This window comes from Stegostoma tigrinum, chromosome 12 (assembly GCF_030684315.1).
Source record: "Stegostoma tigrinum isolate sSteTig4 chromosome 12, sSteTig4.hap1, whole genome shotgun sequence".
NCBI classification, from domain to species: Eukaryota; Metazoa; Chordata; class Chondrichthyes; order Orectolobiformes; family Stegostomatidae; genus Stegostoma; species Stegostoma tigrinum.
Genome location: NC_081365.1, coordinates 8486601 through 8510819, shown reverse-complemented (window position 1 = coordinate 8510819; position 24219 = coordinate 8486601). Strand labels below are relative to the sequence as shown.

Below are 24219 nucleotides of genomic sequence, written 5' to 3'. Positions count from 1 at the left end.
CCACCACGTTCACTCACCACATGATCCTGGCCTGGAAAAAGATTACCATCCCTTCACTGTCACTGGGTCAAAATCCTAGAACGCCCTTTCCAACTGCAGTGTACCTACCTGCAACAAGTGAACTTTAGCAGTTCAAGAAGGTTGCACCCTTCTCTAGGGCAATAAGTGATAGCAATTAATACAGGCCTAGCCAATGAGACTCACTTAGAGAAACATAAAGCGCAATTTTGTCTTGTTCTGGCTGCTGAAACTTCTCATCAATATTCCAGGATCTCTGTGTTTTTCCCTTTCTGTAAATAAATTTAAAGCTGTCTCCCCAACCCTCACTCCCAAAATCAAATACAAGGAGCTGATAAATGTCTTCTTACTAAGCTCAAGATTATTTAGTCAGCTGCCTCAATCACAACCCAACTTTCCTCACGATCAATGGGCTGAACATTCTCTTAAGGCCTCCAGCCTCAGCCATAGACTTGCATCTTTCTCCTTCTCTCTTTCAACTCTTCTTATCTATGAGACTCAGTTTCTGCTCCCTCAGTCCTACTTCCACTGAAGAGCTGACCATCCGGTGTCCCCTCCAGGTCCCCATACTGACTAATATTCCAAATGCCTCGCTCACTTCAGATGTTTTCTGTTAAATTTGCCAGCATCAACTCATCTGCTGAAAAGACAATACATTTTCCCTGGTCTTTTTACAAATTACCACCCATCTTTTACCACCTTTGCCTCTCTGTTACCCGGAGCATGTTGTCACCTCCAGCATCTGTGCCCATCACTCCTGGGACTCCAAGTTAAATTTTTTCCAATCAGGTATCCAACACAATCACAATATCAAAGTCATAAATGAAACAAAAGTCACCATTGTACGACTGTGACAGAGGCAAACATTTTCTTTAATCACTCATTGCATGTGGATATCACTGGCTAGGCCAGCATTGATTCCCTGTCTCTAACTGCCCAGACAGCAGGTGTAAGTCAAACACAGTACTGTAGATCTGAAGTCACATGTAGACCAGACCTGGTAAGGATAGCAGTGTCATTCCCTCCCCAAAAGAACATTAGAGATCAAGATGGGTTTTTGTGGCAATTCACAATGGTTAAATGGTCACCATTCAGACTTTACTGAATGTGAAATTTAAACCCATGTCGTCAGTGTATTAGCGTGCGGCTCTAGGTTACTAGTGACATTATCACAATTTTAACATCTCACGAAAAATTTTCTACTTCTTTACCAGTTGTAGCCTTTGACAAAACTGACCATACCATCCTCTTCCACTGACTCTCCACTGGGTGGAAGTGCTTTCACCTCTTTTCATTCAAATTATTTAAGTACAGCTTAAGGAAGGTGGCCTTTGTGGCACAGCGGGCTATGCAGCCTGGGTTCAAGAGGAACAGGTTGATTAAAAACATATATATATATATGGAACCTGAGAATGGCTTGTCTTTCGGTTGCTGCTCTAGGATCCCAAAGGAACTAGCCTAGACTCCCGCTTACAGATCAGCTATGAGCTGTGAAATCATCCAGAAGTTGAGCGTTACTTTTTAAATGAACAATGATGATACCCAGGCCACCACCACCTCTCTCACTCAATACAGTGTTGAGCTGGAGGAACACAGCAGGTCAAGCATCAAAGGAGCAGGAAAGTTGACATTTCAGGTTTACACCCTTCATCAGGTTCAGAACATTTTGAGGAAGGGTCCCCAGACCCAAAACATTAACTCTGATTTCTCTCCACAGATGGTGCCAGACCCACTGAGCTTTTCCAGCAATGTTTTTTGTTGTTTCTGATTTATAGCATCTGCAGTTCTTTCAATTTTTATTCCGCATTAGAAATGGGTGGGCTGAAATTTCCTTCAATTAAGTATTGGAAAAACTGATGCCATTGCTTCCACATCCTAATTCAAACTCTGTTCCTGAACGACTGACCCCATCCCACACTCTGGCAATAGCCTGAGACTGAGCTAGTCTCCTCACCACATTGGTGTGACATTTAACTTCAAGATGTGCTTCCAGCTACTTATTTATGTCATCACTAGGACAACCTACTTCCACCTCCATAACATCACTCTATTCCATCCCTGCCTCAGCTCATCTGCTGGTGAAACCCCTGGTTAGGCCTTTTGCACTGTGTAATGAAATATGTGTGATTTATTATTTTTAAAAAAGATTCTACCTCCTTAAGTGGGATATGGGTTTGGTCTTTTTGTGTGCAAGGGTCAAATAATTAATTAGGTTAGCCATTACAGAATGGTGATTTTAAATCAATCTGTATCAGAAAGCAGATGATTAAAGGCCTCCTGGAGGGTTAATGGAAGTTTGTAGACATTGTGAGGTCTCATGATAGGAAAAGAAATGTAATTGAGATGTTATCATAGCAGAAAGTAAGGCTGGCAAGTTTTTTTTTCTTAAATTTACTTAAAAAGTTTTTGAATTCAGTTTATATGTAAGCATCTTTTCTCCTGGAAAGAAGTAGTTTGTTTCAAGCAGTTGAGGAACTATGCACTCTCAGTTTATGAAAATTTCCATACAAAAGAAGTCGGTTAAACATCTGTAATTGGTTATACTAAGGTGAGAAAGCCTAACATTTCAGTTGTGAGAGTCAAAGAAAGGGCTTTGCATCTCATAGGGCCATGACTAAAAAGAAGCAGTCAAGTTCATATCTAAAGGGCTGGAGCATTGAGATGCAGACATTATGCTGCAGTCAGGCAAAACCCTAGTTAGACCCACTGAGAAAACTGTGAGCAGATCTGGGTACCAGATCTTGGGAAGGATGTTTACAGCCCTGGTGGGATCTCAGCACAGGTTTACAAGGATAATGCGTGGACTTCAGGGGTTAGGTTATGAGGACAGAGTAGACTAATTTAGCCTTTTTTTCCAGAATATGGAAGATTAAGGGGTTATGTATTCAAGGTTTTCAAGATATTAACAGGGAAAGACAGGGTAGATAAAATATTTCCACTGGTTGAAGATTGTAGGGCCAGAGATCACAGTCTAGGAATTAGGGTTGGGTATTCAGGAAAGATGTTAGAAGGAACTTCTGCATTCAAAGAGTAATGGAGGTTTGGAACTCTCTTCCTCAAATAGTGGTCAATGCCAATTCAATTATTAACTTTAAATCTGAGATAAACAATTTTTTATGAAGCAAGGGTATCAGGGTATGGGTCACCAAGACAGATGTATGGAGTTAGACCTCAGATCAACCATGATCTTACTGAATGGCAGAGCAGGGTCAGGAGCTGAATGGTTTACTCATGTTCCTACGTTCCTATTTGATAGGGAAATAAAAATTTCTAGATTTTAACTATTAGTATGTTGATGGCATTCTGGAATAAATGGGATTTTGTTTTGCTAGGCATTTGAAAGTTTTTAGATTGTGTTACGTTAAGGTAGCTTGGTTTGTTTTAGCTTATTGTTCTTTTCCTAACAAAAATCTGTTTCCTGATTAAAATCAAATCTGCAGCTTAGCATGTTTATGTTTCAGTGAAAGACCACATCATTAATCTGAGCAAAAAATCAAAATATGATCTATCAGGCTAGATTTCATACTGGAATCTGATTTATTCAGTAGTAACATTTCCTAAGCTCAACAAATCTAACATTCCTAGTTTCAGAGATAGTAGGAACTGCAGATGCTGGAGAATCTGAGATAACAAGGTGTAGAGCTGGATGAACACAGCAGGCCAAGCAGCATCAGAGGGGCGGGAAGGCTGATGTTTCGGGTCCAGGCCCTTCTTCAGAAAATTCTGAATCTGCTGATGGTGTCTTAATTTATATCAAGTGATATTCACCCATCATCCCTGTGCATGTTGACCCAGATTGAATGCTATCCAGAAACCATTTTTCTTTAAAAGCCTCATCCTTTTTTGCACATTCCACCATAGCCTCACCCCTTTGTGTCTTTGCAATCTCCAACAACCCTCTAAGGTATCAGTCCTCCTCTAATTCTGGTCCCTTTTACTTCCTTGATTTTTGTGATTCTACTATTGGTGGCTGTACTTCCAAGCTGCCTGGGCTCCGAGCTCTGCAACTCCATCCCTAAAGATCTCAACCTCACTTTCTCCTTTAAAGATACTCTCAAAACCTAACTGGCACTACAAATGCACCATTGAAAGTATACTGTCCGGGTGCATAATGGCCTGGTCTGGCAACTGCTCTACCCAGGACCGTTAGAAACTACAGAAGGTGGTGTGTACAGCCAAGACCATTACGGAAGTCAACTTTCCATCCATAGACTCTATTTACATGGCTCACAGCCACGGAAAGGCTGCCAACATCATCAAAGACCCCTCACACCCTGATAACGATCTCCTACAACCTCTTCCATCAGGCAGAAGATACAAAAGCCTGACCACACACGCAAGCAGGTTCACGAACAGGGGAAAGCATGCTCCCTGTATCTAGTCTGTCTAGTCCTGTTAGAATTTTATACATTTCAATCAGATCCCCTCCCATCCTTCTAAACTCGAGTGAATATAGGCCCAGTCAAATTGATCTCTCCTTACTTAACAATCCTGCCATCCCTGGTTAAAAACCAAAAGAACTGAGGATGCTGTAAATCAGAAACAAAAACAGATGTTGCTGGAAAAGCTCAGCAGGTCAAGCAGCATCTGTGAAGTGAAATCAGAGTGAACGTTTTGGGTCTGGTGACCCTTCCTCGGAACTGCCAGTACCCCACCAGTCACTGTCTGCCATTGAAAACCCATATATTCCCACCCTTTCAATCCGTCAATCAATTTTCGCCCCATGCCAGTGTATGATCCCCAATCCCATGTGCTTTTAATTTTGTCCACTGGCTTCTTAAGTGGGATTTCATCAAAAGCATTCTTGAAATCTAAATACTCAGCATCCACTGGTTCCCCCTTAACTATTCTCGCTGCACACTCAAAAATCTCCAGTAGATTAGTGAACTTTCATATATTTGTATTGACTTTGTCTAATCCTGTTAATGCTTTCTAAGAGTTCTGCTGTTACATCTTTTATAATAAACTTTAACAGATTCCCCATTACTGACAATAGGCTATGGGTCCCTTAATAATTCATTTTTTTCTCTTCCTCTCTTTTTTTTAAATAGTGGGGTTACATTTGCTACCATGTTAAATGTGCTGTTGTTTTTGAACAATAGTTGAAACTTGTTACTTTGATAGTGCACATCACAAGAAATTGTTCACAAGGTTACATGATTGAATGTAAGCACTTCAGGAAACGGTAAAAAGTAAGTACGTCCAATAAAATAATCTCTTCTCAATCAGTGAGCTCCTGAATCCTAATGATCCAATTAAGTAACTTCTCAATGAGTTCCTCAACCCCACCTTTCCCACTGCTCAGCATATTCCTCAATCCTATCTTATCTAGGTGTCCCTCTTTACCATCTCTCCACCATGTCCCTTAGTCTCCAACCTTTCTGTAAACACATTGAACTATTCACTGACCCCTCAAGTAACACACCAGTGTTCTTCCATGATAACCTACTGCAGAATTCCACTATTCCTGACTCTGAATCCTGACATCCGACTTAGCGTCATAGAGTGATAGAGTCATTCGGCATGGAAACAGGCCCTTCTGTGCAACTTGTCCATGCCGACCAGGCTTCCTAAACTGAACTAGTTCCATTTGGAGATAGTAGGAACTGCTGATGCTGGAGTCTGAGATAACAAGGAGTAGAGCTGGATGAAGGGCCCAGACCTGAAACATCAGCTTTCCTACTCCTCTGATGCTGCCTGGCTTGCTGCGTTCACCCAGCTCTACACCTGTTATCTCTAGTTCTATTTGTCTGTGTTTGGTCCATACCCATCTAAACCTTTTCTTATCTTAGTGCCTGTTAAATGATGTAATTACATAGAATATTACAGCACAGTACAGGCCGTTTGGCCCTCGATGTTGTGCCGACCTGTCATACCAAACTCAAGCCCATCTAACCTACACTATTCCATGTACGTCCATATGCTTATCCAATGACAACTTAAATGTACCTAAAGTTGGCTAATCTACTACTGTTGCAGGCAAAGCGTTCCATTCCCTTACTACTCTCTGAGTAAAGAAACTACCTCTGACATCTGTCCTATATCTTGCACCCCTCAATTTAAAGCTATGGCCCCTCGTGCTCGCCATCACCATCCTAGGAAAAAGGCTCTCCCTATCCACCCTATCTAACCCTCTGATTATTTTATATGTTTCAACTAAATCACCTCTCAACCTTCTTCTCTCTAATGAAAACAGCCTCAAGTCCCTCAGCCTTTCCTCATAAGACCTTCCCTCCATACCAGGCAACATCTTAGTAAATCTCCTCCGCACCCTTTCCAAAGCTTCCACATCCTTCTTATAATGCGGTGACCAGAACTGTACACAATACTCCAAGTGCAGCCGCACCAGAGTTTTGTACAGCTTCACCATAACCTCTTGGTTCCGGAACTCGATCCCTCTATTAATAAAAGCTAAAACACTGTATGCCTTCTTAACAGCCGGCCTCCACCACTTCCTCTGGCAGCTCTTTCCATATACACACCACACTGTGTGAAAACGTTGCTCCTCAGGTCCTTTTTAAATCTTTCCCCTCTCACTTTAAACCTATGCCCCTCTAGTTTCAGTCTCCCTTACCCTGAGGAAAAGACCTTGGCTGTTCACCTTATCTATGCCTCTCATACCTTTTAAAACCTCGATAGGGTCACCATCAGCCTCCTGCGCTCCAGGGAAAAATATCCCAGCCTCTCTTTATAACTCAAACCTTCCCATCCCAGTAACATCCTTGTAAACCTATTTTGCACACTTTCCAGTTTAATTACATCCTTCCTGGAACATGGCAACCACATCTGTATGCAGTGCGCTGAAAGAGTCATTACTGACGTCTTATAGAGCTACACAGACTAATTTAAAAAGGATCGATTTTGTTCAGTTCTATTCGTAACATTGAAAATTACGACCACATCACTTGTATTTTCCCAGGAAATCATGTGCAACTTTTACAAATGGCCCTTTCAGCTTATGTTTCTGATTATTGGAACCATCGTCGTTACTTGTCTCTGGCCCTTGTGGTAACAGTAATATTCTTACTACGTATGAAAGACCAGTTTCTTAGTAACTTTGTATCACAGCAAACATTCTCTCAAACACTCCATGACTAACTGCTGAGTTCAATGTGCAATGGCGTTTGGAACCATCCTGACATAGGTGGAGTCACTGATAGCTGGTGATAGAATATCTTGGAAGGCCTCTCAGAAGAGCTGATACATTCAAAACAAAAAAAGCAATAACTTACATTGATAGAAAGCCTTTCATAATTTGGCATTGAGCCACCTCTGAGGCAAGCAGCCAAAAGCTTGGACTGCAGAGTTTTGAGATGCGGCTTAATGGAGGAGACAGCGAGAGGTAAAAGAGTCGAGTGGTTTTGAGAGGGACTCCCAGAGCTTTGGCTCCAGGCAATTAAAGGCACAGAAGGCAATGGCGCGACAACAAATCAAACTGTACGCGATGGCAGAAGTGAATCACAGAATCGCTACAATGTGGAAGCAGGCCATTTGGGCCATTGAGTCCACACCAACCCTCTGAAGAGCATCCCACCCATACCTACCAAACACCTGCTCAACCAATCCCTGTCACCCTGCATTTCCCACGGCCAATCCACCCCAGCCTGCACATCTTTGGACGGTGGGAGGAAACCAGAGCACCCAGAGGAAACCCATGCAGACACAGGGAGAATGTGCAAACTCCACACAGACAGTCGCCCGAGGGTGGAAGCAAACCCGGGTCCCTGGCGCTGTGAGGCAGCAGAGCTAAGCACTGTGCCCCCCATAAGAGAGAAGAATGGAAGAGTGCAGAGGTCACAGAGAGTTAAAGGATTGATAGAGGTGACAGAAGCTGGGAGGCCTTGTACAGAAGGATGAAATTTTAAACTCCACACCTGGGTGGCCTGGGAGCCAATGTTGATTGGGAAGCCCAGGAGGCATCGAGCAAATGGAATTTGGTGCCAGTTAGGATTTAGATTTGGGCTCCCAAGAGCAAGTTAACATCTTCATGTGAGAATGGAAAGAACAGAAAAACCATGGAACAGTACGAGGGGTGTGGAGAGGCTTAGAAGTGGAGCGAGTGAAGTGGAATAACTCAGGCCAGGCTGCTGTGGGGACATCAATGTACTCATGTTTAGTGTCACCTCGTGACCAGGCACACATTCACCTGGTTGGCAAGGTGAAGTGGGAGTTCAATGTGGTGTGCAGGGGCTGGAAGTTGTGTAGTGGCAGGGTAGGAGGAGGAGAAAGCGTGGAAAGATGAAGATATTTGATGAAGGGAAGAAATGATCAGATACAAGTTATGAATGGATGGTTTCCAGTGTGTTTGCGTGTGGTTTTGGAGGACAGACTATAACCTCCCAAACTTCTGAAATGAAAATATCAAACTGAAGGAGAGGGGCATTCTGTTACTAAATATTCTTCTGGAACATTAAGAGTTGCTACACAAATTCAGCACAAGACATCACCCTTCAGGGATTAAAACTGACAAACCTCCCGCTTTCTGACTGTATACCTTGATGAAGAACTGGTCTCTTTGACCACATATCGTCCAGTGAGCAGTGTTCCTCTCTGCAATCAAATGGGAACGATAAAGAAAGAGAGAGAGAGCAAGGGAGAGGGTGGGCAGAGTACAGGTCACTGATTTCTTTGTAAGCGGCTGCAGATTTTGTATTTCTCCCCCTCTTTCAAACTTGACCACACACTTTTCCTTTCCATTAAGTTATTACTTGCATTTTAAGTGCCATGAGCTACACTGATTCGAAAGTGGGCTGTGAAGGCAGAAAAAAAAATCTGAGCATAAAAACAGGGCACTGGAGGGAAAAATAAACAGCGAGGAAGCTTTGCTAAAGTTGCAGAACGGAGGCCAAACAGGGCTCCCTCGCTGCTTTCAGTTAACCCTGCCGATGTCTACGTTTCTCAGCACTGACCTCAAAATGGCCACTGGTGCCTCAGGAGCGTTAGAGTTGCTTTTCTGGAACAGCTGAACCGCATTCTCGATCAGTCCTACCAGCTTCTCCGTCCTCAGCCAGAGAGGGTTGGGGGTGGAGGGGAATGACGGGGAGACAGTGTGCGGCGGAGTGAGGGGAGGAGAGGTGGGGGGTTGGGGGGAATTGGCAATGAACAGCGAGAGAGAAAAAAATTCCCTCACAACACGTTCACGAGCCATTCACGATTCACAACCAGAGGGATTGGCTGAAATTCCAGCAAGGTAACCTCTGTCTAATATTCCCTGACCCAAATTAAATTCATTACACACATGAAAATGCACTCAAATTAATACACGTTCAAAACTTAAAAAGAAATGGCTTTGATTTCTCTTTTGCATTTTTAAAGCATTTTTGTATACAAAAAAACAGGGACAGGAGGTTTGCAACTGACAATTCAGCAGACACAAAGGACATTCTACATTAGTTCAGAAAGCAGACAGAATCCCCCCCGGGAGCTGACCCACAAATGGCCAGGAATTCATACACAAAGCTGCCTGTTCATAACCGGTCTGCCATTTCTCTCGGAAGGCAAGGAGCTGGGCCAAGATGGAGAGCAAAGATTCTGCCAAAGAAACCTAACCGGATCCTGCAGCCGTAGTGGGCGGAGAGAAAGAGAGAGTGAGACAGAGAGAGAGAGAGAGAGAGAAAGGGGGATAAAATGTGATTTAGATGATGAGGCAAGGATGGGATCGTCGGGGTGGGTGTTTGACAAAACAGAAAGAAAGTGTGAACAGTGAGAATGGGGAACTGGTAAGATCAGGAGAAACAAGAGCCCTTGTAAATTACGCAGAAACTCATGCTTTACTCACTCATCGACTTGCATTTCGAATAAGCACACGAGACTTTAGCTGAATAAAATATTCTGCTGAGATTTAAGATTTATCCGAGATGCAGCAAAAGGGAAACACTGTATAGCCAAAAGTTTAAAATCTGCTGCATTCTAATTCTCAATTTAGAAATAAAGAATGCACAGTTCAAATCATCATTGGAGAAGAAAATAAAGATTTCGTTTTGTTGTCTTACTCACAAGCGTTCCAGTTACTGCTGTGTGGAAGTCAGAGGAAGTGCTGAAAGTTTTTTTTTGTTTTGTCCTCCTGGATTGAGGCTCCTTTCCATGAATTCCTATCACTGTACGGTTCTTACACTGTGAATAAAAAACAACCTTCTCAGCCTCAGGCATCGAACCCTAAAAGAATAAACACTTCGAGGAAATTGTCGACACACAAAGGTTTTTTTGTTGACGTCTATATATAAAGAGCAGGATGGCCCATCCGGTTCAGTTCTGCATGTTTAGCAACACCAGAAATCAGAGAGTATGTGTGTGTTTATGTGTGTGTGTGTATGTGTGTGTGTGTGTGTGTGTATGTGTGCGTGTGTGTGTGTGTGTGTGTGTGCGCACGGTCTCAATTAAAGCAGCTATCGGTACTAGGCTTGGAAGACGAAAGGAGGTGGGAAGAGAGGGAGGGAGGAGGAGGAGAGGAATGGGGGTGGAGGTGGGGGAAAGAGAATGGAACTCGAACCAGGAAAACTAATAGTCTACACATAATCAAAACTCATGGAACTTCCTGCTTTTCTCCCGCCTAAGCCAGGCTGGGTTTTTTTTGCACAGTACATTGGAATGTTTTCGCCTGGCTCAAGAGGCCCAGGGAGAGACCTACCCAGACAAGGCTTTCTGAATCAATTAACCTGCAGTCATTATTTGTGACATAAGGTCACCCTTAAGTCAGAGAGAGAGAGAGAGAGAGTGTGTGTGTGTGTGTGTGTGTGTGTGTGTGTGTGTGTGTGTGTGTGTGGGAGGGAAGGAGTGGGACATTTCAAAGTTATGTAACTTTAACTCGCTTTCCCTTTTGTTTGAAAAAGAAACACCGTTTATATGTTTGTTTTCATTTTTCGATGGGATGACAGTCCAGAGAGAGCCTGCAGACTCTTTCGCCTCAGTCATTGCTTCACAAGGAGGCCTCCTGTCTCAGGAATTCGGTAAAGGGTCCTCCTTTCCACAGCCAACCGCAAGAGGGTTGTGCAGAGGGTGCAACAGTTAAGACAGGGGTTGGCGGTGGGGGTGGTAAGAGGTAGAAGGGATGGGTTTTTGGGGTCAAAGGCCATTTCTTGATGTTGCAGCTTTCTCTACAATTCACATTTTTGCTGCATTCCCTGATCATCATCGCCTTTCTCTTTTTAAAAATAAATATGAGCCGTGGTTCTCATGGGATTTGATTAACCCTCTCATTGCCGCAGCTAGAGACAACTTTATGCTGATTAAGAACATAACATCCATTGTGAACTGGTAAACTGGTTAAAAAAAAGTAACACTTCGGAATCGGTAAACTTTCCATCAACTTTCACCCAACACACATTAACCCTTACATAGCCTCAGTCTATAGGATGGTCAAATTCCACAGTGAAAAATCAAAGGGAGGAGATGTCTTCAGACCTTGGAATGTTGTAATGAGAAAGTCATGAGCCATAGAAACTGGCTAGGAAGGGCGTTTGAGGTGCTCCGGAGCATTTCCAACAAGATGACTGACCGACGATCTCCTCCTCCTTGCTCACTGCATCAGATAACTGTCACTTTACCTCTGAGGTGGTGTTCCAGCCTACTGGATAGAAGGCAAGGCCTCAAACTTCATTCTAAGACTGAACATGAAAATAATTGAAGAGTGTATTTCCAAAGTGTCTATCATAGAGTACTGGCAATTGCACTGTGTCTTTTGACCTTTTGAGATTAGTACACCCACATGTATCAGTCAAGGGAGGCTGTTCGGAAGAAATAAGATAAGATCCCTGTATACCAGCTCTCATTTTTATTAATAAAAATTTTTGACTGGACACGGATCTTTTTCTGTTTCAAGAATCTCACAACTATTACAACCAAAAGACCGTAAGAAGCAGGAAAAGGAGTAGGCCATTTGGCCCCTTAAGCCTGCTCTGCCATTCACTGGGATCCAAAATTCCTCACATCCAGTTGCCTGCCCTTTCTCCCTAACCCTTGATTCCACAGTTGATCGTAACTTCATCATGTCCCAAAGTACATTACAGCCAATGAAGTACTGTCAAAGGATAGTTAATGTTGAAATGTTGGAAAAAAAGCAGCTGATGTGTGCACAGCATGCTGCAACAAAAAGCTATGGGATAATGACCAAATAATCCACTCTTATCATGTTGATTGAGGAATAAATGTTAGTCCGGACATTTGGCAGCTTCCTTTGTCATCTTCAAATAGAACAAGAGATTCTTTATGTCCACCTTAGAAAGTACATTGGGTCTCGGCCCAACATCTCCTGGGTCTAACCTGTGCCCTGTACAACAGCATCCCCAACAGTGCAGCACTCCCCTGGTGCAGCATTGAAATGTCAAAGTCTCTGGTGTGGCTTATACGTATAGATCTCTGATTCAGGGGAGACTGCGGTACTGAGCTACAGCTGAATTGAGGGCATCACCAGCTGGGCCAGCAATTACTGCCCATCCCTAAATGTCCAGACCAAGTAAGGATGGCAGATTTCTTTCGCTAAATAACATTAGTGAACCAGATGGACAAGCAATGGTGGATTCATGGTCATCACTGCACTCTTAATTTCAGATTTTCTTTTAACTGAGTTCAAATTCCACGATCTGCTGCAACGGGTTTAAAACCCAGGTCCCCAGAATATTACCTGGGTGTCTGGATTCACAGTCCAACGGTAATGCCACTCAGGCCATCGCCTTCCCTTGAGCCAATATGAGTCTATGAGTGTCCAATAGAGAAGATATGGAGTCTCAATTTTCTGTGGTGGGAGAAAGTAAGGGCAGAAGGACATTCTCTCAAAGCTAGAACTAGGCTGTTTAGGAACAAAACGAGACAGCAATTCTTCATACAAAACTGAATGGTTTGCTGCGTTTGCAATCTCCTGAAGCTCCCAGTTTAGCTACTGATTAATTCCATTACTGGTTGTGGGATCTTTTTGTGCACAGGGTGGCCAGTGGGATGTCCATACGATGTGAAATGCCTCATTCAAGGGTGTGCAAAAGTTTATTTTCTTGGGATCTTGCTCAGTATGGTGTGAATATTCAATTCATTCAACATTTAAGATTAACAAAACTTCAGTCCTTTGTGCCAAATGAAAAATGTTCTTCGAAGTACAACTCCTCTGAGTAAACTCCCTGGTTATGTGTTGAGGATGCAAGTCATTGTTTTAAACTAAAGAATGGGTTACAAAAGGAAATTATTAAATGGTAAATTCAATCAAGTAGCTGTCAGCACGCTAAGGCATAAGACACGGGAACAGAAGTAGGCCATTCGACCTGTTGGGTCTGCTCTACAATTCAATAAAATTATGGCTGATTTGACGATCCTCAACTCCACGTTCCTGCCTTTTTTCTATAGCCCTTGATTCCCTTACTGATTAAAAATTTGTCTACCTCAGCTTTGAATATGCTAATGACCTAGCCTTGACAGTCTTCTGCAGTAAAGCATTCTACAGATTCACTACCCTTTGAGAGAAAATTCCTCATCTCTTCAACGTACAATCCTTTATCCTGAGATGGTGTCCTCTGGTCCTAGGCTTTGCCACAAGGCAAAACAACCTATCCACAGTTGCCCTTAGTCTCCTAAGCATCTTGCACATTTCAATGAGGTCACCTCTCATTCTCCCAAATTCTGATGAATACAGGCCCAACCTACACAACCTGTTCTTTCAATAAAATCCCGCCTTTGCTGCAACCAACCAAGTGAACCTTCTTTGCATTGCTTTCTGCTAAATCTTTCCTTAGGCAAGCAGACCAAACCTGTTCACAGTATTCCAGCTATAGCCTGTCTAGTACTTTGTACAGTTTTAGCAGAAATCCCTATTTTCATACTCCATTCGTTTGAAATGAAGGTCAACATTCAATTTCCCTGATAATAAAATGTGAGGCTGGATGAACACAGCAGGCCAAGCAGCATCTCAGGAGCACAAAAGCTGATGTTTCGAGCCTAGACCCTTCATGTCTAGGCCCGAAACGTCAGCATTTGTGCTCCTGAGATGCTGCTTGGCCTGCTGTGTTCATCCAGCTCCACACTTTGTTATCTTGGATTCTCCAGCATTTGGAGTTCCCATTATCACTGATTCAATTTCCCTTCCCTGTTATCTGCTGAACTGCTAGTTTCTTGTGACATGTGCACAAGAGCCTCCAAATCCCTCTATTCTGTAATTTCCTGCAGTCTTTCTCCATTTTAACAATATCCAGTAATTTTTCAGTTTTAATAGCATTACAGGAAACTGGAATCACAAGTTAACAGCTATCTGTCATGGCAAGTGTATAAACACACACACACATTCACCGAAGTACAACTAATAAACACACATAAACAAGACACACATGCACACACTAAGAGATGCACACACAGGTAGGAAGGTCTTTCATTTGATACACTGCTCTATGTGGAATTAGCTGTAAAAGTTAATGAGACAATCATCCAGATCTTCAATCCCATTTGCCAAACCTCTTTCAATGGCAGCAGCCTGTCTCTAATTACTCTGTCCAGGCCCCCTCTGACTTTGAACACTTCAATCAAATTTCCTTTCAAACTTGTCTAAAGAGAACTGTCCCAGTTTCTCCAATCTATCCACTAAAGTCCCCTATTCCTGGAAGATTCTCTTAAATCTATTCTGTACCCTCTCCACTCTCTTTCACATTCTTCCTTAAGTGAGGTGCCAAAAATCAAATTCAATACTCCAGTTGAACTTTCACAGAGTTTCATAATGATGTCCTCACTTTTGTTGTCTGTGCTCCTATTTATATTGTTTCTACTTTCTGAACCTGCCCTGCCACCTTGGTCTGTGCAAGACATCTCTAGGTCTCTCTCTGCTCTTTCACTCTATTTGAAATTATACCTGTACAAAAATAAAGTACGACAGATACCAGAGATCAGAATGAGAAAAGAACAGGAAGTGCTGGAGAAACTCAGCAGGCCTGGCAGCCTCTGTGGTGAGAGAAACAGAATTAACATTTTGAGTCTGATATGGCTCTTCAGAATCCTTCAACTGTCTTGTGCTTTTTTCCCCCATTTTCACTTCTTAGTTGTGTCCCTTCCCATTTATTTGTTTTGCATTTCATCTGCCATATTTGTCCATTCTCTGAGCCTGTCTCTGTCCTCTTGAAGTCTTTCACTTTTCTTCCAGACAGTTCTCAATACCTTAAGCTTTGTGTCATAGAATCTTAAGATCATACAATACAGAAAATGCCCTTCAGCCCATCAAATCTGTACTGCCCAAAATATAGTACTTCCTTCAGTAGTCTTGAATGTAATGGCATTCCACGCGCTCATCCAAGTATTTTTGAAGGTTGTGAGGTTCCTTGCCACAACTACCCTCCCAGGCAGTGCATTTCAGATGCCCATCATCCTCTGGGTGAAAAAAGGTTCTTCTTCAAGCTCCCTCCGAATCTCTTGCCTTTACTTTAAAAATTTGCTTAAACTTTTGCCCTCTGTTATTGACTCTTCAACTGAGGAGAGCAGTTGCTTTCTCTTGACCCAGTCCATGCCCCTCATAATCTTATACACATCTATTGGGTTCACCCTCCAACTTTCTCTGTGCCAAAAAAAACAATAGTACGAGCTTATCCAGCCTCTCTTCATCGCTGAAATGCTCCTCCTCATACAACATCCAGGCGAATGTCCTCTGCATTCCCTCCAGAGCATCACAAAGTCATCTGCAGGGATTTGAAGTTGTGACTCTGGTCAACAATGGAATCACTTCAAATGATAGAAAATAATGAGAGTTAGAAAGCAGTGGAGCCTTAATAGGCAGAAGTAAAAGGATTTTAGATTTGGTGAGGGATGTCTGTTTTGACCCCCTTTTTGCATGTACAAAGTGGTAAATTGTATAAATGCACAAATGAGCAAGAGATAATAAAAACATTGTGGGATTAATGGGCCATTTTATATTTTAATTTGAATTGGATAAGAAAGATAGAAAATCTTCAGAAAGTACTAAATTTTCAAAATCTTGGCTACTTTTGTACAAAAAAATCACAGGGTGGACCATTCAGCCCATCAAGCCTGCCCTGCTACTCAAAACAATTCACAGCTGATCTTGGACCTCTTCCACTTTCCCACCAATAAGAAATAGGTACAGGAGTAGAGATAATGGGAACTGCAGATGCTGGAGAATCCAAGATAACAAAGTGTGAAGCTGGATGAACACAGCAGGCCAAGCAGCATCTCAGGAGCACAAAAGCTGACATTTCTGGCCTAGACCCTTCATCAGAGCTCTGATGAAAGGTACAGGAGTAGGTTGGTCAGCCTCTCAAGCCTGTTCCTCCATTCAATTGGATCACGGCTGATCTGACATTCCTCAGGTCTACTTTCTTTCCCTATCTCCATAACCCTTATCTCAACATTAAATATACACAAGGACTTTGTTCCCACAGCTTTCTATGGCAAGGAGTTCCAAAGCTTCACAACCCTTTGAGAGAAGAAATTCCTCTTCATCTAAGTCTTAAATTCGCAACCCTTTATTCTGGGAGTATGCCCTCAGGTCCTAGACTCTCCCATGAGGGGAAACATCCTCTCAGCATTCACCCTGTCAAACCCTTTACAAATCCCACATGTTTCAATGAGATCATAAATTCCAATGAACAGAATCTCAACGTGTTAATTTTTGCTCATAATCCCTTCATACAGGGGACCATTTTAGTGAATCTTCTTTGAACTAATCCAATGAAACAAACTATTTTTGTTTCCCACTCCGATTTCTTTTAATTCCTGATATTCCCCAGCTTTAATCACATTAGTTCAGAGAGCACCCACAATGATTTAAAGGTCAAGAATTCAAGAATACTCAACCTTTTGAGTGAAGAAATTTCTCCTCATCACAGGCATGGGATAAATCTTCTCCAACAACATGTCCCAGAGTTTTAATGCAAAGATTGATAGATTTTGGAATAGTAAAGGAATTAAGGGTTATGGTGAGCGGGTGGGTAAGTGGAGGTAAGGCCACAAAAAGATAAGCCATGATCTTATTGACTGCCAGAGCAGGATCAATGGCCCAGACGGCCTGCTCCTGCAATTTTTTTTTATGTTCTTATGTTAACTAATTAGCCTTATTGGGGAAAAAAAAGTAAAGCCTGCTGGAGAAGTTCAGCAGGTCTGCTGGCATCTGTGGAAAGAAAGCAGAGTCAACATTTCAAATCCAGTGACCGTTCTTCAGCTGACCTTTTGGGCCTAGACCCTTCATCAGAGAGGGGGATGGGGAGAGGGAACTGGAATAAATAGGGAGAGAGGGGGAGGCGGACCGAAGATGGACAGAAAAGAAGATAGGTGGAGAGGAGAGTATAGGTGAAGAGGTACAAAACCAGTCCAACCTGTCTCTCCCTCCCTAACCAGTTCTTCCTCTCACCCATCCCTTCCTCCCACCTCAAGCCGCACCCCCATTTCCTACCTACCACCTCATCCCACCTCCTTGATCTGTCCGTCTTCCCTGGGCTGACCTATCCCCTCCCCCACAAGGTAGAGAGGACAGGATAGGTGGGGAGGTAGGGAGGGGATAGGTCAGTTCAGGGAAGACGGACAGGTCAAGGAGGTGGGATGAGGTGGTAGGTAGGAAATGGAGGTGCGGCTTGGGGTGGGAGGAAGGGATGGGTGAGAGGAAGAACAGATTAGGGAAGCGAAGACAGGCTGGGCTGGTTTTGTACCTCCTCACCTATACTCTCCTCTCCACCTATCTTCTTTTCTCTCCACCTTCGGTCCGCCTCCCCCTCTCTCCCTATTTATTCCAGTTCCCTCTCCCCATCCCCCTCTCTGATGAAGGGTCTAGGCCCGAAACGTCAGCTTTTGTGCTCCTGAGATGCTGCTGGGCCTGCTGTGTTCATCCAGCCTCACACTCTGTTATCTTGGACTCTCCAGCACCTGCAGTTCCCATTATCACCGTTCTTCAGCAGCACGGTTGGAACTATTTTCTGAGAAAACAGTCAACTTTTGCTTGATATTTTTAAATCAACCTACTTAGACATACTACGATACATGACTCTGTGACTATGGCTTGAGAAAATGGGTGTTCAGCTCAAACCTTCTAGCTCAGGGGTGAGGCCACTCCCACTGCAGGACAAGAACTGTCTCACCTTACTGGATTCAATCAGAAATTAGCCCATTTTGGCTAACAGCTTAAAGATGCATGAGCGTTAATCCCATAGCAATCACAATAGAATCAAATTCACCACAATAGGTTAAAGGAAGAAAGACACAATGGATATTGAAACTTTGGATTGAAGTAAAATCTACTTCAATATGATCAGTCGACTTTGGAGAGGGCACAGACTGATCAGAGGAGAAAGTTGCAAAGTTGTTGAAAGTGGGATCTCTCTGCTAAGTATTTCTAAAGCTGCAATTTAGGTTAACAACTAGACTTCGATCTCTGAAACCGCAGAAGAAACTGAAAGCCCATTAAAATACCTCGTTGCCAGAAATCACCTTGTAGTCATGGTTTCCTGTCAATTAACTAAAATTGGTTGTCTAAATGAATGTCAATCACTGCAACAGGAAGCTAACATAGCAGTTGCAGCTTGAGTGTGAATCCTAAATCTTGACAGAATTTGTTACCACACAAGTTGGTCTGGTGGCAAAGGATGCTTTGTGAACTGAGTACGAAGGTTGCAATTTGGTGCAAGTGAGAATTTGATGCTGAGGGAAAGGGAGCTACTCCTTTTTGTTTCTGAATTATCACCCGTCATCGAGAAATATCTTCTCTTCTATCCAAGTGACGAGACTGTAGCTTTCTGTTTCTTCAGCTAGCTCATTACTACTTTGTACAGTAACCAAATATGTAAATAAGGTTAGAGTCTCAGAGGTCCACTGCACAGAAAAAAGGCCCTTCGGCTCATTGAGTCTCAGTCAATCAAAAACAACCACTTAACTATTCTGGTCTGACTTTCCAGTATTTGACTCATAACCTTGCTTGTCTTGGTGTTGCAAGGACACTTCTAAATATGTCTCAAATGTTATACAGGTTCCTCCTTCTATCACCTTTAGAAGCAGAAAGTTCCAGATTCCCACCCCTCTCCTCTAAACCTACTGCACATTACCTTATATCTAACACCCCCAAACATTGATCTCTCCACTAAGATGAAATGTTCCTTCTTGTCTACACTATCAGTGCCCCTCATAATTTTAAATATCTCAATCTTGGCCATTCTCAATATTCTCTCCTCTAAGGAAAACAACGCCAGTCTCTCCAAACTCTTTTTATCATTGAAACTGTCCAGGCCACGCAACATGCTAGTAAATCTCCTCTGCACCCTCACCAGTACAGTCACAGCCTTCCTGTAATGTGGATTCCAGAACTGCACACAATACTCTCACTATGCCCTAACTAATGTGTTATACATTTCCAGCACAGTCTTCTTTGTCTTAAACTCTATGCCTTGGCTCATTAAGGCAAGTATTCCATATGCCATCTTAATTACTTTATCCATTTGTCCTGCTACCTTCAGGGACCAGTGGACATGCACACCAAGGTCCCTCTGATCCTCAGGTACTTTCCATGGTTTCAATATGGCAGTGCATGCGATGTAGCATACAAAATATGGAAGAGATTGCAGAATGCATTTCAGACCCAGAAGAACATAGCTACTATACGAACCTGCAGTTTGAATTTTGTGGGGAGGTGACGGCCCAGTGGTATTATCATTGGACTGTTAATTCAGAGATCAAGGTAACATTTTGGAACCCGGTTTTAAATTCTGCCACAGTAGATGGTGGAATTCAAATGTATTAAAAATCCAGAAGTAATAGTTGAATGATGACTGTCGGAAAAACCCACCTGGTTCACTGACGTCCTCTAGGGAAAAAAACTGTCATCCTCACCTGTTCTGGCCTACATGTGACTCCAGATCCACAGCAATGTGATTGACTCTTAAACTGCCCTCTGGGCAACTAGGGATGGGCAATAAATGCTGCCGAGCCAGCAACATCCTCATCCCATGAATGAATAAAAACATTTGCAGCTTGTTTACATAGAACAGTACAGGCCTTTAGGCCCACAACATTGTTCTGACCTATTATTCTACTGTAAGATCAAACTACCCTACATACCCTACATTTGTGCCTATGCAAGAGTTGCATAAATGTCCCTAATGTATCTGTCTCCACTACAACAGCTGGCAGTGCATTCCACGCACCCACCACTCTCTGTGTAAGAATCCTACCTCTGACATCTCCCCTATACCTTCCTCCAATCACCTCAAAATTATGCCCCCTCATGATAGTTATTGCTGTGTTGAAGTCAATGTTGCGATGTTACAGGCATCAGAGAGGAGTGTCACTTGGATACTTTATTCTGGGAGGCAACAATACCTCTCAGTAGAAAGCTCAAGCTGACTGAAAGTCAGGGACAACAGGGTATCACGGGTCAGGCAGACTGGGAGACCCAACATGGCCCTTGGCTTGGAATAACAGGTATGAAGTACATGGTAGGTGTGTGGATGACTGCAGGGATTGCATGCTGGCTGAGCAAACTGACTGGGGTACCACGGTGAAGGATGCTATTAAAATCGGGCTGGTACTGAATGGAAACAGTAATTTAGGGTGGGTGGTTGGGGAGAATATCTAGTGCTCTTGCTCTTTGCTTGTGCAAATGGGGGTTTCAAAGGTTATGTCACCTGCTTGGTTGCAAGTGATTGAGTTTCCCTGTGGTTGAAGATGTACTTGGAGTGTAACAGACAGAATTCCATTGTAATGGTACAACAATAAAGGCATGAGGCATCAGAGTTGAAATTAAAATTGGAAAATCTTGCAGGTAATTTGTTTGGGTTGTTCGGTGAGACGTGCGCCAAGCAGACTAAAGAACTAAACTAGAATTCTGAAGAAGGGTCACCGGACCTGAAATGGTCAGTCTGCTTTCTCTCCATGGATACTGCCAGACCTGCTAATTATACCCAGCATTTCAGTTTTTGTTTCTGATTTCTGACATCCACAGTTTGTTTTTAGATGTTTCGTACTTTTGGGCTATTGAGCAATCTCTGGTACAAGATCTACATGGGAAAACTGATCATACTGTAATTGAATTCAATATTGAATTTGAGAAACACATACTCCAGTCTCAAAAAATAATCTTCAACTTAAACTAAGCCAATTATGTACATACGAGAGAGAGCAGGCTAAGGTTGATTGGGTTAAAAGGCTAAAAGCGACGACAATAAATAAACAGTAGGAAGCATTGATATTTTAAATTCATTCACAGGATGTGGAGTGTCACCAGCTTGACCAGCATTTACTATCTGTCCCTAACTGCCCACAGGGCAGTTAACAATCAAGCACATTGCTTATAGGTCTGAAGTTACATGTAGGCCTGACCAGGTAAGGCTAGCAGATTTTCTTGCCTAAAGGAAATAGAGATAACACAGTGTGAATCTGGATGAACACAGCAGGCCAAGAAGTATCAGAGGCGCAGGAAAGCTTGATGTTTCGGTTCGGGACTCTTCTTCAGTGAACCAGATTGATTTTCCTGACAATCAAGAATGGTTTCTTAGTTACCATCAGACTCCTAATTTCAGGTTCATTTTATGGCAGGATTCAAACCCAGGTCCCCATAACATGACCCAGTACACTGGAACGTAGTGATAAAACCACTAGGCCATCACTTCCCCACTAGAGAAATATTTCTACAATGTACAAAAATAATACATTCCACCAAAAAAAAGCTCAACAAGAAAGATCCATCCATGGCTTACCAATGAGAGTAACAATAGTATTAGGTTGCAAGAAGAAGCTTATAATTTTGCAGTACTAGTTGAGTACATTGGGAGTGTTTTAGAAGTTGACAAAAGGGATCTCAAGAAGTTGATAAAAAGAGAGAAAAAAAATCATTTCCAAGTAAACTAGCCACGTACATAAAATCAGATGGTAAGAGCTTTTGCAAGTATATAAGAAGGAGAGTGGCTAAAATATAAGTTTGGTTAGAGCCAAAGGGTGGAGTCATTATCATGTGGAATCAGGAAGTGTGAGAGACATTGAACCAACATTTAGCGTCAGTCTTTACAGCAGAAGATGCAAATTACATACTAGACATAGATGGCAACCAAAGGGTTAATAAGAGTGAGCAATTGGAGGTAATTAATGTCAGAAGAGAAAGCATACTTGTAAAAATATCAAGGGCTAAAATCCCACAAATTGCCAGAACTTCATGGCTTACATCTTCCTATTCTAACAAAAAAATAGCTGCAGACAGTGGATATGCTGGTTATGATTTCTAAAATTCCCTGGACTCTAAAATGTTCCTAGAGGATAGAAATGTAGCAAATGGAACACTGTCATTTTAGAAGTGTGGGAGCGGGGAAGCAGGAAGCCTGATATCAGACAACTGGGAAATGCTGAAATCTATTGTAAGAATGCCATTGCAAAATCACTGTATCATCAGACAAATTCAAATAGTTTTACAATAAGTAAAATCACGTTTGACAAACTTTTTTTCAGGATGTAACTAGTCGATAATGGGGAATCAGTAGATTTTATTTTTCTATTCATCTAGGTGATGCTGGCCCAGCCAGGACTTATTGCCAATTTCTGTTTATCCAGGAGAAGTTGGCAGCAAGATGCTTTCTATTAGTCCTTGGGGCATAGGAATACCACAGAGGGGAAGGTCAAGGATTCTGACCCAGTGACAGTAAAGAAATGCTGATATAGTTCCCTTGACCTCCCAGGCAGCAGAGGTCATGGATTTGGAAACTGCTGATTAGAGGAGCCTTGGTGAATTACTGCAGAGCATCTTGCAGGTGTCCGCACATTGGTGCCACCATGTATCTGTTATTAACAGAATCAGTGTTGAAAGTGGTGGTGGATGAAGTTTGAATCAAGCAGGCCGCTTCTACCTGCATGATTTCAAGGTCCTTGGGCGCCGTTATAACTGCACTCATCCAGGCAAGTGGGGAGGATTCTATCAGACTCCTGACTGTGCCTTGTAGATGGTAGGCAGGCACCCGAAGATGAGTTATCCATTGCACAATTCCTAGCCTATGACCTGTTCTTGTAGACACAATATTTAAATTGTGTTAAGTTTCTGGTCATTGACAACCTGCAGATTGTTGGGATTTTTAGAAATAGTAATGCCATTGAATGTGAAGGCTCAATGGTTAGATTCTCCTGAGTTGAACATGGTCATTGTCTGAGATGATGTGAACTGCAGATGCTGGAGAACCCAAGATAATAAAGCGTGAAGTTGGATGAACACAGCAGGCCAAGCAGCATCTCAGGAGCACAAAAGCTCAGGCCTAGACCCTTCATCAGAGATGCTGCTTGGCCTGCTGTGTTCATCCAGCTTCACACTTTGTTATCATGGTCATTGTCTGACATTAGTTTGACATGAATGTCGCTAGCCACTTATCAACCCAAAGCTCGGTGGCGTCCAGTTCTTGCTGTACATGCAAGCAGATTGTTTCAGTATCTGATGGTTGCAGATGGTGCTCAACATTGTGCGAACATCCTCACTTCTGACCTTATGGTGGAGGGACGGTCATTGAGGAAGCAGCTGAAGATGGTTGGTCTTGGGAAACTACCCTGAAGATTACCAGAAATGATGTCCCAGGACTGTGAAGACAGTGAATAACATATAAGGATGCATTGAGGATTGGGTAATGGACAGGAAGTGAAGAGTAGGAATAAATGGAGCATTTCCATGTTGGCAGGTTGTAACTGGTGAAGTGCTTGTGTATCAGTCACTAAATGTAAGCATGCAAGTACAGCAGGCAACAAAGAAGACAAATGGTATGTTGCTTTCATAGTGAGAGGATATGAGTACAAGGACAGGGATGTCCTGTTGAAATTGTATTGGGCCTTGGTGAGACCACACCATAGTACTGTATGCAGTTTTGGTTTCCTTATCTGAGGAAAAATGTCTTACTGTGGATCTCATACAACAATGGTTTACCAGACAGATTCCTGGAATAGCAGGAATGATGCATGAAGGCAGACTGGATCAGTTAAAATTGTACTCGCTAGAGAAGAATGAGATGAAATCTCATCGAAACCTACACAATTCTAACACAACTAGATGGGGTAAATGCAGGAAGAATGTTCCCTGTGACTGGGGTGCCCAGAGCTAGGGGTCACAATCTAAAGATATGGGGTAAGCCATTTAGAACTAAGATGGGGAGAGGAACTAATGGTGGAGATCACAGTGAGTCAGACAGCATCAAGGGAGAGAGAGAAAGCTAATGTCTTAAGTCTAGATGTCTCTTTATCAGAGCTAATGTGAAGTTTGGAGGGACAGCTTTTATGTTTTAGTTG

General features: G+C 42.7%; 1 long non-coding RNA gene across 6 annotated transcripts in view; it reads right to left on the bottom strand.

Moving 5' to 3' along the window:
• The window catches only part of LOC132210430 (uncharacterized), a 321143-nt gene that overhangs the window by 274488 nt on the left and 22436 nt on the right, over positions 1–24219 (bottom strand). For 3 of the 6 annotated variants that reach the window (XR_009446537.1, XR_009446535.1, XR_009446536.1), the window contains one exon: positions 10015–10131. The exons of 1 other annotated variant lie outside the window; for it this stretch is intronic. This is a non-coding gene — a long non-coding RNA (uncharacterized LOC132210430). Of the gene's footprint in view, positions 1–8927; positions 9074–10014; positions 10132–24219 lie in introns of those variants that run through there. 2 more of the 6 variants (XR_009446538.1, XR_009446539.1) reach the window with 1 other exon arrangement.